The sequence below is a fragment of the Chaetodon trifascialis genome, chromosome 10 (genome assembly GCF_039877785.1).
Source record: "Chaetodon trifascialis isolate fChaTrf1 chromosome 10, fChaTrf1.hap1, whole genome shotgun sequence".
Lineage (NCBI taxonomy): Eukaryota > Metazoa > Chordata > Actinopteri > Chaetodontiformes > Chaetodontidae > Chaetodon > Chaetodon trifascialis.
In genome coordinates, this window is record NC_092065.1 from 7,949,500 (window position 1) to 7,964,740 (window position 15,241).

A 15,241-nucleotide genomic window follows, 5' to 3' on the forward strand; every position below is an offset into this window, starting at 1 on the left:
GACCAGAGGCGAGACAGCCAGGCAGTTAGACCCTGGCCTGGTCCTCCTTGGGGAACTGATGTATTTGTTAGTGCTGCCCTACAGTCATGATTCAGTATTGGCCCCAGAGCCAGTGTGTCTGGTAGCATGGGAAGAGAGCGAGGCTAACGTCTGCTGCCCCCGGCCTCCACTACACCTCTCTGGGGAAGGCCTGTATTATTCACCCGGGGCAACCAATCACACTGCTGTGGACACCATCAGGGAGCCATGGTTTAGGATTTGACATAAAAAGATCCGATGGGGGGTTTGTTTGAAAGCTGCAGGCCGGTTTGCTGAACATGTACTGAGCAGAAAACCTGCAACAAACTTTGGTCATCAATGTTTACTATCAACTTGTTGTGTGTTAGAGATTTATGATCAGATGTGATTTATGCAAAATCCATTCATGGTGATTAGAAACTGCTTTGTAATACGTTCTCTAATTTTGTTTAAGTAAAAACTTATTGAGATCATTTTCATTTGTAAAAGAACACAATACTGGCTGAACTTGGCAGTGTACAGTCACAGGTGAAGTCAAAAAAAAGGACAGAATGTGACAGCAAGAGAATAAATGTGTTAATTATAAATTTTACGGTGAATCCCCGAAAGCCTGGTGATTCTTATCTGGAAAGGAGCCAGGGCTTCATCCAGGATTCATTTCCCAATTTAATGAGGTGTAGCGGCTCAGCTCAAGCCGGTCAGCATGTGTGTGTCTTTGTGTGCATACTGTATATGTGCGCCTGTATTCATTTGTGTGTTCGTGTGCTATAATTATCCCTCTGAGCTGCAGCGATACGGGGCCAGCCCCTCACATCCCTCTCACAGTTGGAAGACAGTGGAAACCCAAGTGGGGCTCTTAAGACAAGGAGCCAACCGCCAGGGTCTGACACTACTGGCATCCACAGTGAGCATAAAAATGATTAAAATGTTATACTCCCGATTTAAAAAATTCACTGATTAGGCATGAGGCAAAAGCTTGCATAATGAGAATATTTTGAGCTGAAGCTGGAGCAGCCGTGCATCTTAAAGAAGACACTGCACTTCAAAGCCCATTCCTTATTTGACTATATAATTCTTGAGGGGACACGCAATCACAAAACATCCATCACAAATGCTGGACCTTCCTATGCGTCTTGTGCTGACAGAGCTGGAAAAGCCAAAGTAAATAAAGCTCACTTCAGCACAGACTGCTGAGGCCGAGATAAAAACGCAGTACTGTTGGGAGTGCTGTGCCGAAAGCTGTGAGACGGCTGATAAAATCGAACAGGAAATGGTCCCTTTGAAAGAAACACGACAGGTAAGGACACTTCCAGAGAAGAATTTAAACTATTTTTCAAAACAGACAAGGCCACGAGGACAATAAACTGAGCAACCATCTCACTTGGGAAACTCAATACAATAGATATTTAATGCACTGCCAGAGTACTTAAAAGATCAAAGCAGAGTTATCACCTTTCAAGCTGATGTGGTGAAAAGGTAGCTTATTTATACATCCAGCACATACAGAGCAACATGACAACATACAGTTCATTTGTCACCATGTTTCCAGCCACCTGATGTATGTAAGTAAAATTTTTACTCTCCTTTAAGCTCTCCACCAACTCCTGAGGGAAATGTATTACTCTCTAGCTGCTCAATGCTCCACTATGTTCAGCGGTGTACATTTAGTGTACGGTGAGCTCTTAGGACTTCTTTGCTGAAAACAGTTGCATTCTGCGGTAAAAACACCATGAAAATGGCAGGACTGAACCAAAACAATAAAGCTACGGGCTGTAAAACCAAAACAATGAGCTGAAAGATGCCAAAATGCTCTGTAGAGCTGAGAGGAACAAAAAAATCAGGTGACAATTTATCCATGGGTTCGTCACTAGGAGGGACTGCATGCATTTTTGCTAAAGATTTTGAAATGCATGCTGTGGTATGTTAGAGTCTACCAAGTGATTTCTGTACATTTCAGAATTGAGTTCAAGTCAATGGCTGACTGATTGGAAAAACACATTCTGAAACACAAACAGCATGGTTTGTAAAATAGTTAGCAGGGATGTGAGGCAAATTTTGAATTGTATTAAATGAACTAAAGCATGCAAAACCACTGCACCAAGGACCTTTAAGTGCTACGACACAGCTTACCTAGTTGCATTTCTTCAGTAAAAATTCATGTCAAGTGAAAGGCGATGTTAATTACACAGGACCACCTTCAATCAGGACTTGCTTTTCTCTCTGTCCATTTTGTCCGTGGAGAAAACACTACACACTTGTGTAACAGCTGCATTGAGCTGTCTGGCCTCTCATTCTGCCAGCCTCTTCAATTACTCCATTGTCATTTTCCCATAGCCTGCTACTTCACCATCCCAAAACTAATTGGTTTTGTGGCCATGTCAGAGACATAGTGCACACAGTGATGCACATACACACATTCATGCGCGCTGGCTGCAGGACGTGAGGGTCAGCACATGTCTGAGCTCACAGATGGAGCTGACAGGGGCACGAGCACTGAGAATTGAAGCACATCACGGTGAAAATGAATAGCTGTCAGCAGGGGAAAAACCCAATTGAATTTCCCTTAAAGCAACAGCTAATACTACTCCATATGCTTTATGCTAACCACTCGTGAAGATATTGCCATTGTCTGTGCCAAACAACAGTGACGCAATACTGCAACACTGACAGAATCGCTGCTGTTGCATCAGTACTGTACAGTTTAAACATCTATGATGAAAGACAAGCCTTTCTCTCCTGCCAAGCACCCTAATTAACTCCTATAATCAGTGCTATTGATGGCTCATGCAATCAGCAGTTTGTGAGCCTCGATATGGCCTTAATGGAGCAGCAGGGATCCCCTACAGACAGCTGAATGTGGGGGTATAATGATGAGAATGGCTCCGCACTCAGGAAGGTGGTGATGAGAAAACGGATACGGTTGGAAGAGTTTATTTTTCTGTGGCTGCCGGGTGCTCCCGTCTCAGTTCAGGATGTCACCGCATGGTATTCAAGCCCAGGGCTGCATGCCCATTTCTCTGTGCCATTAAACATCTATGGGGGAGCGGGAGTTCACTTGAAAGGCCTCGCTGTAGGAGACGGTCCTTTATTTGGTTACCAAAGTTTGGAAAGTCACAATCATATGGGATATATGAAGTTATATCTCTCTGCAGGTCCTTTAAAACAAAAGCTGAAAGGAACATTAGATTTGTTGAGCTGTGGATTTATAGTTGATGTAGTGGACAGGCATTAGCAGCATATGAAATACAGCCATGATGTATGAGGTTGAATGTTCAGTGGCTTTGACTAAAACCTCTCACAGGCCTTTTATCTGCAGCTACAGGATCACAATGGAAATTCCGCGTCCCGGCTTCAGCGTGTGTTTCCCATAATCTTCTCATTAGCTTTTATAATTGGGGGGCCGTATGCAAATAATTGGTGTGGTTAACATATGAATTGGAGTCCTGTTGTTCAGGGGGACCCTGCAGCTGAAAAACACCGCAGCGCTTTCATCTGCACTGTACAAAGCCACACAATCAAGTGAGGATCTTTAATTCATGTGCTCCACTGTAAATATGTCTCTTCTTGTTGAGTGCAAGCTAACACTAAACTGGTTCTGATTCCATGTTTTTAACACAAAGCATGGGGTACAAACTTGCAGTCTGGAAAATTGCATTATGGGAATCATATCAGGCAATAAAAGTCAGGGTATTTCAGCTTTTGCTACATCGATTCTCAGTAAAGTCCCCAACTTGATGGAAGTGCAATATTAAATCTGCGGAGTAGCCCTTTAAGGATATGTTTTTAATACTTCTAACCCAGCGATCAATTGACCACAACTCTTAATGCTAATGGGCATCTGCTACTAATGCAACGTGTCCGGCAATTTGTTTGGTCCTCCTCCTTTCACAGAGGACAGCACATTGGCATTCACTAAGCTTCCTCCCTGTGCACGCCAAAAACACTCCAGGATTCGCTCTCTGTCCCCTCTGCCCAAATGCTAATCACTGCCGGCGCCGGCACTTCTGAGAGGAGGCTCCTCTTTAGCATGCAGATGGATGCAGCACCACTAGATGGGACGGCTGTGTTAAGGAGGAAATCCCTGCCTGTTCAACCTGAATGGAACCGAAAGGTGTTTTACTTTCATCTCGTCACTGCAGACCAGCTAAATATGACATATAGCTGGTGAGTCACGTCCTCACATTATACCAGCATGCCCTCTGAGAGCATTCTTGTCATTGGATGGGCCCTCTCTTTCCCCTTAGGATAATTGCTGGTGGCAGATCTTTCAATCTGTCCACAGCCTCACAATGTAGCAAAAGCTATAAATCATTAGTTAATAAAGTAGCAATGGCACAAGTTAAGTTCCCAAAGTGCACTGGTACACTTGTCTGACACCTGACTTGTACAGTAGCTCACTACTGAAGAATTAAGAGAGTGGAGACACTTTTAAAAAGCATTCATTAAAATGAGATCAGGAGGGGAAGCAGCACCAAGCTGAACGAGTAACTGTGGATCTGAACTTGACCTTTATTTGATAGCTAATCCCCACACTGTAATTACTCCTTAAAAGAGGCTGTTTCAATATCGCTGGGCAGCCCTGCTCATGTATATATGAATCCCTACTCATTTGAAATCATTTGCATATGCATCCTCCTTGTTTATGAGAGCTCAAAGAGTCTATGGGTCAGTGCAGGATGTCGGATATTAAAGATGGAGCCTTGGCCTGCACTATGAGTGTGTTATGGGTGAGGCCATTCATATGCTGAGCAGAGGGTCATTATCATGAGCAAATGCAGGGAGTGGGAGGAATGCATTCTGACTGGCATCCTGAATAGCTTAAAGGACTTTCAAAATCCTCAGCACACAACGTAAAGACACTTTAGCTACAGAAACATAACAGCTTTGAGAATGTAATCAACATAAAACCAATCTGCTGTGGGAAGGCAAGCAAATCCTTTGAGACAGCAGACAGACAGACCCATGCATACGTGAAATCAGAGACAAATACTCTTATTATAGTTATACGATATAATCCACAAGCCTCATAGCTCTGCAAATGCAGGAAAATGTTTTATAGCTAGATATAGGGACACTCCATACACTTTTCAGCAGACCAGAGCCACTCTGAGCTGCACTCCAACAGGGCTCTCTGTATCCATGGCAATCCCCTCCTGATTTCAGATCTCCATGCTGACAAAAACATGTCAACCTCTCATCAAACGCAGACATGTGGGGAAAAAAGGGACAAAGAGGCCCAGACCCATTTGTCATCTCATAAGTAACCTTGGAGAGAGACTGTACGCTTGACATCTGCTCTGGCCTAAAAAACATCTCAACCTCCTCTGAGCTCAACAAAAGAGGTATGATTAGAATCTCAGTTTGCCATCGTGTCCACACCGGATGGCTTTCTCCACATGTGAAGGGTCTCTCAAGATGGGGCCAATATGTGGAGTTTACTTTAAGCTTAAGGGTGCAACAAAAAGAGCGTGTGAGAAAGGCAGTGGAGGAAATGTGCGCCTCAAATACACAAAAACTGGTGATGTTTTGTAGCAAATGAACTCCTGCCAGTGTCAGCCAAAGCAACAAAGACAAACAGTGTCTATATATGATTGCTCAGAGTCAACAGTTAAAGCAACCAGGCCTTTCTAGAAAAGCACTACCGTATAATAAACACTCTTCTGGCGGAATCTGAATTGTGCTGATACAGTACAAGCATCCAGGCAGCGATGGGTCATTTAAATGTGTCTGCGCTTTGTATGGTACCATTCAGTCTCTCAAAATCTGCCGACAACATCAGATAACAAAGCGTGAACGCTGACTGTGCGCTGGAACAATCTGTTACCACTGTGTGTTACCAGAACATGTAATTTGCCAGCGAGAAAGTAGCAGGTGGACAGAGGCAGCGAGGTGTAGTCTTATTGAGGACAATTTTCTGTGTCCTGAGGCAATGTGGGTGCCCATAATCAGACTAAACAGCAGGGTGGAATTCATTCACAGTGTGAAAAGGGATTCTGAGGGATTGAGATGAAAGAAAAAGATCTTTTAATCATGAAGTGTCTTTAAAAAGGTACCAATAAGAATGAATAGAGATCTAAAATATGCTGGAAGAAGAGTCTACAGCCAATGCTAGCAATACTGCAAGGCTAACAGCATGCTAAAATGCTAACACTGAAAATGCTAACATGCCGATATTCTAGCAGGGATAATGTTTATTTATTTTAGCATGTTAGCATGCTAGCAAATTAGTAAGACATCTCATGGTGGCCCAAGAGGATAATCGGGGGATCATCAAAGTGTTTAGGATTTATCATTTGGGAAACATGGATGTCTGTACCAAATTTCATGGCAATCCATCCTTCAGGTGTCAGGATATTTCACTAAAAGCTGAAAATGAGAACCTGTTGGTGGCGTTAATGGAAAAGTCAGTAGGTTTAGTCCTGTGGGGACCACCAATGTCGGTACTAAATTTTCACTTCTTGTTGAGATATTTCAGTCTGCACTAACCAACAACAACAGACTGACATTGCCATCTCCACAGCCATTAGCATGGCTGAAAAGGAGCAAACTGTGCATGAGGCTGGCTTGCAAAATCTACCGACAACATCAGAAAACAAAGCGTGAACACGGACTGTCTGCTCGAACACTCTGTTACCAGAACATGTAACTTGCCAGCGATAAAGTAGCGGTGAGAAAATCCCTGGCAGGTGGACGGAGGCTGCAAGGTCTAGTGTTATTGAGTGGCACCTCTACATTCACAGAGCGCCACAATAGGCCTCTCCTGCCGCTCCCCTCCCCCTCCTCCTCCTCCAGCCCCTTCCACTCCACCCCACCTGTGTCTGTGAAAGGTCAGCACAGAGGAGGGTCCTCACCCCCTCCCTGAACCCACAGCTCCCACTCCACAATCAGCCCCAACACTGGAACCCAGTGCCAGGAAACTCAATCAAAGAAGGGCTTCAGAGGGCTCCAGACCTCTCAAAACCCTCCATTGTCTCCAGAAGGCTTCCCCACACCGTGGCCGGTCTATATGTAACACTGTAAGAGGAGTTGCTCATTACTGCCCGTCCCCGGTTCCACTTTGTCTCTTTTGTGTGGCTGACAGAAGAATCCAGTTGCCCAGCCGGGCCAATAAAAGAGAGTGCAGTTCTACCAAAAAAAAGAAAGAAAGAAAATGAGAAAGATTTGCAGGAGCGAATGATGGCAAGTCACAAATGTTGCATGTGTTAGTGCAGAATAATCACCCTGATATTCACCCTGCTGGTTTGAGGTAAAAGACACATGCAATGCATAAATCTGTCACCTGTTGCGTCACTGCAAGACAGTTCTTTCATGGCATCTACTTAAAATTTACCATTCATCCCACGAGTTAGAGAGTATTGACTGATAGACACACCACAGCACAATGTGTGTGAATGTCAGAGCAATCCATTATCACATAAAGGAAGCACTATGTAGTTGCCCCCTCTCTCTCACTCTCTCTCTCAGCCCCTCCTCAGCTCTATTCAGATACGGCAGGTGAATACAAATCATTTCCCCTTCGCTGCTCTCTAAAAGGACTCACCATCCAATTTCAGACATAGAGGACACAAACAATAGTCCTTTCAAAGTGTGAGAAAATCAAATCATGGTCTTTTTTTAATGAAAGACAAAATCAGGAGTTAACCCGTTCAAATTGGTAAACAAGCTCTGAAAAATACATTTTATTCTCATCAAGACTCAATAAAGGATCTACGAGTTATAATGTAAGATCTGCAACAAGTCAAGCAGAGAAACAGCAGAAGAAGAGATATTTTGGGGCAGCAGAGGATGCCAATTTATCAATCTGAAGCATGCATGCAGACTGCAAAACAGTAGTCAATCTTTCACACCATTGTTTAGTTTGTATTTGTTGACTTGTATTTGTTTTGCTTTCAAGTTTTAGTTGTTTTTTTTTCAAAGAGGGAAAAAGTTGCAAGCATATTTTTTTTGCATAGTTATGACTGACATTGTCAATGACAATGACAACAAATTTTCGCGTCTAAGAAGCTGGACAAATGAGTCAAAACGATGAATAATTAGCCAAATTGTTCAAGATAAGCTTTCTTGACTAATAACCTCTGCTGTTGAACTGGACTCTTTCCATCATTAAGTTTGTATTCCTCTACAAAAATTGCAGTACTTTTTAGTTTAGTTTTTGATTTCATGTTAATTTTGACTTTATTTTATTTGTCATCCTGGAAAAACAAAAGTTTGGTGCAAATGCCAAATGACAAAATTAACACAGAAAAAGACAAAAGCACCAAATCTTCATGTTTGCAACGCTGGAACCAACAGACGTTTGGGTTGTTTTTGCTTGACTTAACGGTTAATCTACAGGTATCATCAAAATCATTAAAAGTATGGCAGTCCAGACACTTTCACTTGATTTAATATGAGATATTTCTATCACTTGCAGACTGGCTCTCTTCCTGCAGAAGCAGCGACACAGTATTTGCTGTTAAACTAGACAAATGCCTTTTCTCCAGCCTGTTAGTGCATGAAACCTGAACCACACAGAACATAATCCACATAATTCAGCAAAACTCTCACTACACATGCAGAAATGCTGCTTAATGTGAAAATAATGTGTGTGCCAGCCTCACTGATCCGAACACTCTCTTTCAGCCAAGTCTGAATGAGCTTTGATTACATTGGCTTGAGCTATGGCCACTCTATTTCACGAGTCAGGTTTTCATATGCTAAACTCAACAAACAGCTCACGGGAAGCGAACAATTCATCAAAGATAGCCCTGAGTCAACTCCTCTCACTGTATGCGAACTGAAGAGTGGCGCTGTGAAATTTCCTTTTAAATCTTCCCCATTCAAAGACTTTTGATGGAATTTGATCTAATTAAGTTCTGAGGCTGAGAAACTTGTGATATTTTACTGAAAATGAAACAACAGGGAGAAAGATAACATCTCCCTTAAGCGAATGGAAGATTTTTTTTTTGTCAGCAAGTAATTGGGTGACCCCATTTTATGTGTAGCACTGCTTTTTGTGAAATTAAAGAAAGAATTGTGAAGATTAAAGAATACAAGGGAAAGCCCCTGGTGGTGAGTGACTGATGGTGACTGTTGGCGCTTCACCAAGGCTTAGTGTGAACATGTTTCTATCTGTCTCTTGAGTCTGGATGACTGAAATGTTGGCTAATGAGCAATAATGATACTAATGTAGGACTTAGCTTTCTCATGAAGGAAGTCCCTTTATGTGCTGTAAAACTCTCTCTTTGCAAGTTGAAGACGTGACATCGAAACTCACCAGAGACTCAAAACTTAAAAGATGTTTCCTGGTGCTACAGCTTAGAGATTTTCCCCATTACATCCATCACTTAGAGAGTTTGAGAGTGTTTCCAGTGGGTTTGGTGTTTTACCCACAGGGCGTCACAGCTCAGACAAACAGCGCTCCGTCCTTACAGATCGTCTGGCCTCATCAGAAATAATGGCCCCGACAAGAACTGCTCCATCAGCCCTCATTTGTCAAACGGTGATTCCGGAGGAAACACTGCTCCAATTTAACACTAACAGTCCGCCCAGCTTCCGCTAACAGCCTCTGCCCTGTGTCTGTGTTTGACGGCATGAGACCGGTCGCTAATGCAGGAGAAGTGTCTGCTGAGTGTTGGATAATGGCTGGGTGAGGCTTTTCTGACTGCATCTGTCGCTCAGTGCAGGTACAGTGAAAGGCTGCCGCCGGCAGGTGGATAAGGTGTGTGTGACTCGCCTCCACTGAAGGACACCAGGGGTGTTTCAGTGTGTTTGTGGCCCCGGGGTCAAACATGACAGATGAATGAATTGCTGCCTTAACAGATAATGGTACTGCATTATGGCTGGAACCACCTCACCCTCCACTGTCATCTCATAAAGAATGAACAAATGCATTTTATGGTCACCTACATGAAGCTCATTAAACTGTGTGTTTCAAACACAGGTACACACTTTATTATTCATGAGCAGGGCTCAAATTTGCTCATTTACTAATGCTAATATATATAAGGGAAGGATTTTATGCTGGATTCAGCTGCCAGAAAATATAATCATGAATGCACAAAGATGAAAAATTCTATGAAATAAAATCTATCTACAGAAAAACAAATATTTTTAGACAGAGACTTGATGTAATTTACCACGCAACAGAAATCCAATCATATAAGTCTGTATATAGCTTGCTATTTAGTGTGCTTTCACCTCTCATATTCATCCCATTTCTTTCCCCTCTCTCCTTTTCAGCAGGTACTGAGAGAGATTTCTCATTAGAATTGGTTGGGATGCAGGTGAGTGAGGGGTTACATCTAAATTCAGCCATTTGTATTCCACCACAACACCCGGGGAGCAGGTTGTTTATATTGATGAGCAGATAGACTTGGCCTTGGACCAGGACCCACGTCTAACAGCCACATAAATCATTTTGTTTCTTAGAGGCCTTTCCAAACAGATAGATCTCACCAGCTTATGACGTGTGAGGACAATCCTCTCTGTCCTGAAGCTACGTCGATACTTGGAATCAGACTAAACAGACCTCTGGCATTCATAAACAGTGTGGAGAAGGATTCAGAGGTGTACCAAGTAAAAAAAAAGATGAAAGAAAAAGACATTTTATCACGCAGAGACAATAATTCTGTACTTTGAGATAAAATATTTGGCTTGCACAATTTAAAGTGTGCTAAAAAAAGCAACATTAAAGTAGTTGACTGGTTAGGATTTTGAACCATACGGAGGGCCGTGATAACCTGGGCTCTATTTCCTCTACTATCTTTCTGTATAAACAAAGAGTAGAAGCACTAAGGGAGAACAGACTACATGCTTCGTCCTCTAAGGCCGTTCAAGTATTCTGTATGAACATCTTTTTCTCTGTAGCTCAAGTGAGAAATCCAGTTCCTTGAGAAAATCTTAAGCCAGCAACAACATCTTGGAGGCAAGAGGTGGATGGCTCCATTAAAGGAACAGTTCAACATTTGGGGAAGTGCACTTACTGGCTTTCTTGCAGAGAGTGAGATGAGCAGATTGATAGCACTCTTTGAATGGTAAATATGGAGCCAGAGCGAGGAGATGATTAGCGGAGGACAGCTGAGCTTCGCTGGCTGCAGGAGGACACAGTGAGCCTGGTTCTGTCCAAGAAATAGCTCCAGCATACAACTCACTGTCAAACTAAACAAGATATAACATGTTAATCTCTGAGTAACATGCTGGTACTATTCCTCAGACAGAGCCTGGCTAGTTGTTTCCAGTCTTTATGCTCAGCTAAGCTAAGCTAAGCTAACTAGCCGCTGGCTTTAGCTTTATATTTAGCATGCAGACATAAGAGTGGTGTCAGTTGTCTCATCTAACTGTCAGCAAGAAAGCCCATAAGCGTATTTCCCCAAATGTCAAACAAGTTGCTCTCACAGAGTAACAGCAAACTGAAATAAACTGACTGGCCGCAACTACTGGATAAAAAGTTAAACTGGAATACTGTAAGAACTAATTTGTTGCATTGGATTATAGACAAATAAATACAGAGGAATGAATACACATGCATTCAGTGGTGTCAGTGAGGAAAATCTAGGCCAGATAAGTGCAAATAGAGGATGAGTGGCGAAGGTATAACGAGGCCTCGAGGAAGGTTTGTGCAGGTGAAGGAAGGTGAAAGGAGCTGGGGGATGAAAAATAAATGGAGACGCAGAGCAAGATATAGAACGCAGACTCTCCAGGCCCGTCTGCTGAGCAGTTTGTGAGTCAGTGTGCGTGAAGCCGAGTTTCTCCACGAGCCTGGAAGACGGGGAAGGAGAGAAGCCCCCCAGGAGGGGCCTCACCAACCACTTCACGCAGCCTCTTTCTCTCCCTCACTGTCTTTGTATCCATCTATTCATCTATTTGTTTATTCATGTCCTCCCTGTCTCTGCTTCTCACACACAGTTTGGTCTCCATCACTTTTGGGTCAATACATTGAATTACATTCATTTCCTGGAGACTTAATAAGCATAACCACTATTTGCCTAAGCCTGACCCTAACCTTAACCCAAATCTTCACCCTAAATTTTAATGATTTACGTTATGTCTTACTTACTGTCCTTACAGGAAAGGTCCCCACAATGCGACCATGTTAACAGATGTATTTCCCCACAAATTGAGTAATATCCATCCACACGCACATCCACTCAATCACATCCACACTTCTTTGTCACAAACAGCAGCTCTTGCTCACAACATGTGCAGACAGGATTGTTGACACAGAGAACCGTTGGAGAATTGTCAGGCTCGTATCAAAGAGACACCTAAGAAATATCTCGACGCGTTCATCTGAAACGACGTGCGCTGGGAGCAGCCCAGGGGCCCTCTGTGCGTGCATGGATCCCTCTACTCATCCGCAGCTTGTCTGATCTCAGAACCGCCGCTGTGTAACATCGCTGCTTTCTAACCACAGGTGAGAAAGCTGCTGCTTCAGAGTAGACGACAGTTTGTGTACACTGGCATTTATGGAAAGGAGGTTCTTTGTGAGCGAGTCAGCGGGTCACCATCCAGTCCGTTTGTAAGTAACTACATACAGTAGCTGAAGTCTTTATTCTGCATCGCGCAGCCAGAAAGCATTAAGATGAGCCATGTTTTTTATGGCTGTGAGCTCCAGCACATTGGATTTGAAATAAAAAACATTGTGTTTTGGGGGTATTTCTTTACTTTATTAGCAATTTGACAGTAGAGAGATGACAGGAAATATGGGGTAAAGAGAAGGGAAATGACACACAGCAAACAAAGATCCCCAGCTGGACTGGCAGTTCATGGTTGGCCTCATGATTTCCTTCCATTTTTTCTTTATAATATCTCTGGTTGCAAATCCTTTGCAGAAAATGACTGGCTGGATTCTACATCTATCAGGAGACGGTTGGCATGTTCCCTGGTGTTGGTCTGCCAGGCCTGTACTGCAGCCATCTGCACTTGTCGCTTGTTTGAGGGGCTTTTTGCCTTCAGTCTGGTCTTCAGTAAGTGTTGGCCCTCAAATGACAGATTTGGACAATCAATAGTTTGGTCATAAAACTCCTGCCTTCTCTGTGTTGCAGCACTCTGCTGAAACTGGGGCTCTACAAAGTGTCCTACAGTTCATCCATTATGCAATACGCACACAGTAGGGGTGCAAATGCCCCTAAAAAACTGAGAGTCAGCACTTAAACCTCATAGTTGCATTTTCATGTTAAAGCGTGTTGGACTGGAGAATGCATCAATTCACAAATACTCTGTGACTGCGCCGCCTATGAAGACACTGGATTATGTAATTCTGTCTCATAGATTTACAGTCAAAAGCAACACTCATGCAGAGTTAACTATATCATCTGCAGAGGTAAAGCTCTGATTGGCTGATCATTTTCCCACCCTCCCCCACTTTGCATTAAAACACACACACAAACAATAATACCAAACTCCCTGATGGCCACATGACTGAAACCAGTGAAAGACAACACTATGGACGTCAACAGAAACCTCTGCAGCCTTCTATTGAAGGGCCTGGGACCTGAATGCTGCTGCTCACAATGGACGCTTCACGCCTCACTGTGTTTCAAACCACAAATTCAGTCGGCAGCTCCTAAGTGTGGCCCTCTATGACTCGGCCATTGAAAACTGTCTACTCAGCCCCTCTGGCCTGCAGCACACCTTCACAACAACAACCAGCACCGGCCGCAGCGAGATGACAAGAGAGAGACGGAAAGAATGAATGAGATTCAGAGACTAACAGACTGAGGCAGAGGCAAAGCGAAAAGACTGAAATAGGCACATAAACTGAGAGCGAGGGAGGCCAAAAATAAAACAAGTGTAGCACCAACAGCAGAGGCGGATGAGCTCTGAGCCGTCAGAGTCCCTTAACTCTCCACTCGGCTGTGAGCGCAGCCTCCCCTGCCCCGCTCAGCGTGCCGTGAGGTGGGATCCTTCCTTCACACTCAACCGGGCGGTGGACACACATCTCTCCATGTCACCTCCACTCACAGAGCATTAGATCAACTCCCCCCTGAATCACAGGCACACTTTGAGCTCCGTCGAATGAGGGGATGAGCCAAGGGTTAGCGAGGGTCATTTTCAAAAACCGGTGAGAGAGTCAATTCTCTGGGCTCTAATGCACGTCGAGACCTCGTGCTTAAGGGAGCTACTTTAGCTCTTAATTGTGCAACTGCCATTAGGGAACTTTTCTACCTCTGTGTGCTCCATTACGACACATTATGTGTCAATAAGAGAGGAGCACTGTGCACAATTTAGGCTAAAGTGCTATTCTGTGATTTTTAAGTGTTGACGCCCACCATCACAGCAGTGGGCGAGGATGAGGGTGTGTTACCTTGACAACCATATGCATCAAACAGACAGTTGGACAGTGGACACAGAGAGTTGTTTTTATTGTGTGTTTGCTGCCAAACCTCGCTGCCAAAATGGATGCCGACACAAAAACACACTTTGTTGGTGGACAAATGCCAGTCGAGCGAGCGGCGACCTTTGCCTTACAGCTAGAATAAAAGAGCAGGCATCACAACTGAGAGCGAGGAAAGGAGACACAACGGCGGAAAGGTCGGGGCGTCGTCTGGGGACTTTGCTCTACAGAGACTGTTAATATTAATACATGCACTGGCAGGATCATACATGAAGATATTTGGACTGGAGTCCTGCCTGGCATGGCCAACAGACTGACAGCTGTGCGCGTTCACATCCAACGGGACGGGAAGAACGAGAACGTTTGATTCCAAAAGGCCGAGAGTTCACACAGCTTTGGAAAAAGATGGTGCAGATGATGGGATAAGAAAAAAAATGGAAAAAAGGATTCAAAGTCTGACAGAAATGTTTCCAACTCACCCGAGCAACCAGAGTCCCCTCTCTCCGCCTCCTCCCTGGCCAGTTGTCTGCTTCCTCTTCTTCTTCTTCTGAGGTTTTCTTCAACCTGGTTAAACAAAAATGGAAGAGAATAACAAAATTTAGCTCTCATAGTGTAGATTTCTCTGCTCTCTCTTTCTGGAAAACACACAGGACTTTAAACCCACCAGAAAGGAAAAGCCCATTTTTCTTAATATGTTTTGCACAGCTACAGCGTGCATATTTTCCAACATCCAGTACATCAATTTGTCTACAAAATGGGTCTACTACTCCATGTTTGGTTTATTATAATCTGCTAAAATCCTTTTCATATTGGACGTCTCCTGCTCTGTCACAGTCACTCCACAGATTACACACCAGGATGATCCGACGCGAAATCTCTGCTTCTCATCAAACACTTGTGAAAGGA

The 15,241-nt window shown here is 43.7% G+C and overlaps 1 protein-coding gene across 11 annotated transcripts in view; it reads right to left on the reverse strand.

Moving 5' to 3' along the window:
* LOC139338196 (neuronal cell adhesion molecule-like) overlaps positions 1 to 15,241 on the reverse strand; it is a 72,334-nt gene that overhangs the window by 27,135 nt on the left and 29,958 nt on the right. For all 11 annotated transcript variants that reach the window (XM_070973176.1, XM_070973174.1, XM_070973181.1 and 8 more), the window contains exon 2: positions 14,815 to 14,899. The gene's annotated coding sequence lies outside the window, so the exon portion shown is untranslated. The remainder of the gene's footprint in view (positions 1 to 14,814; positions 14,900 to 15,241) is intronic.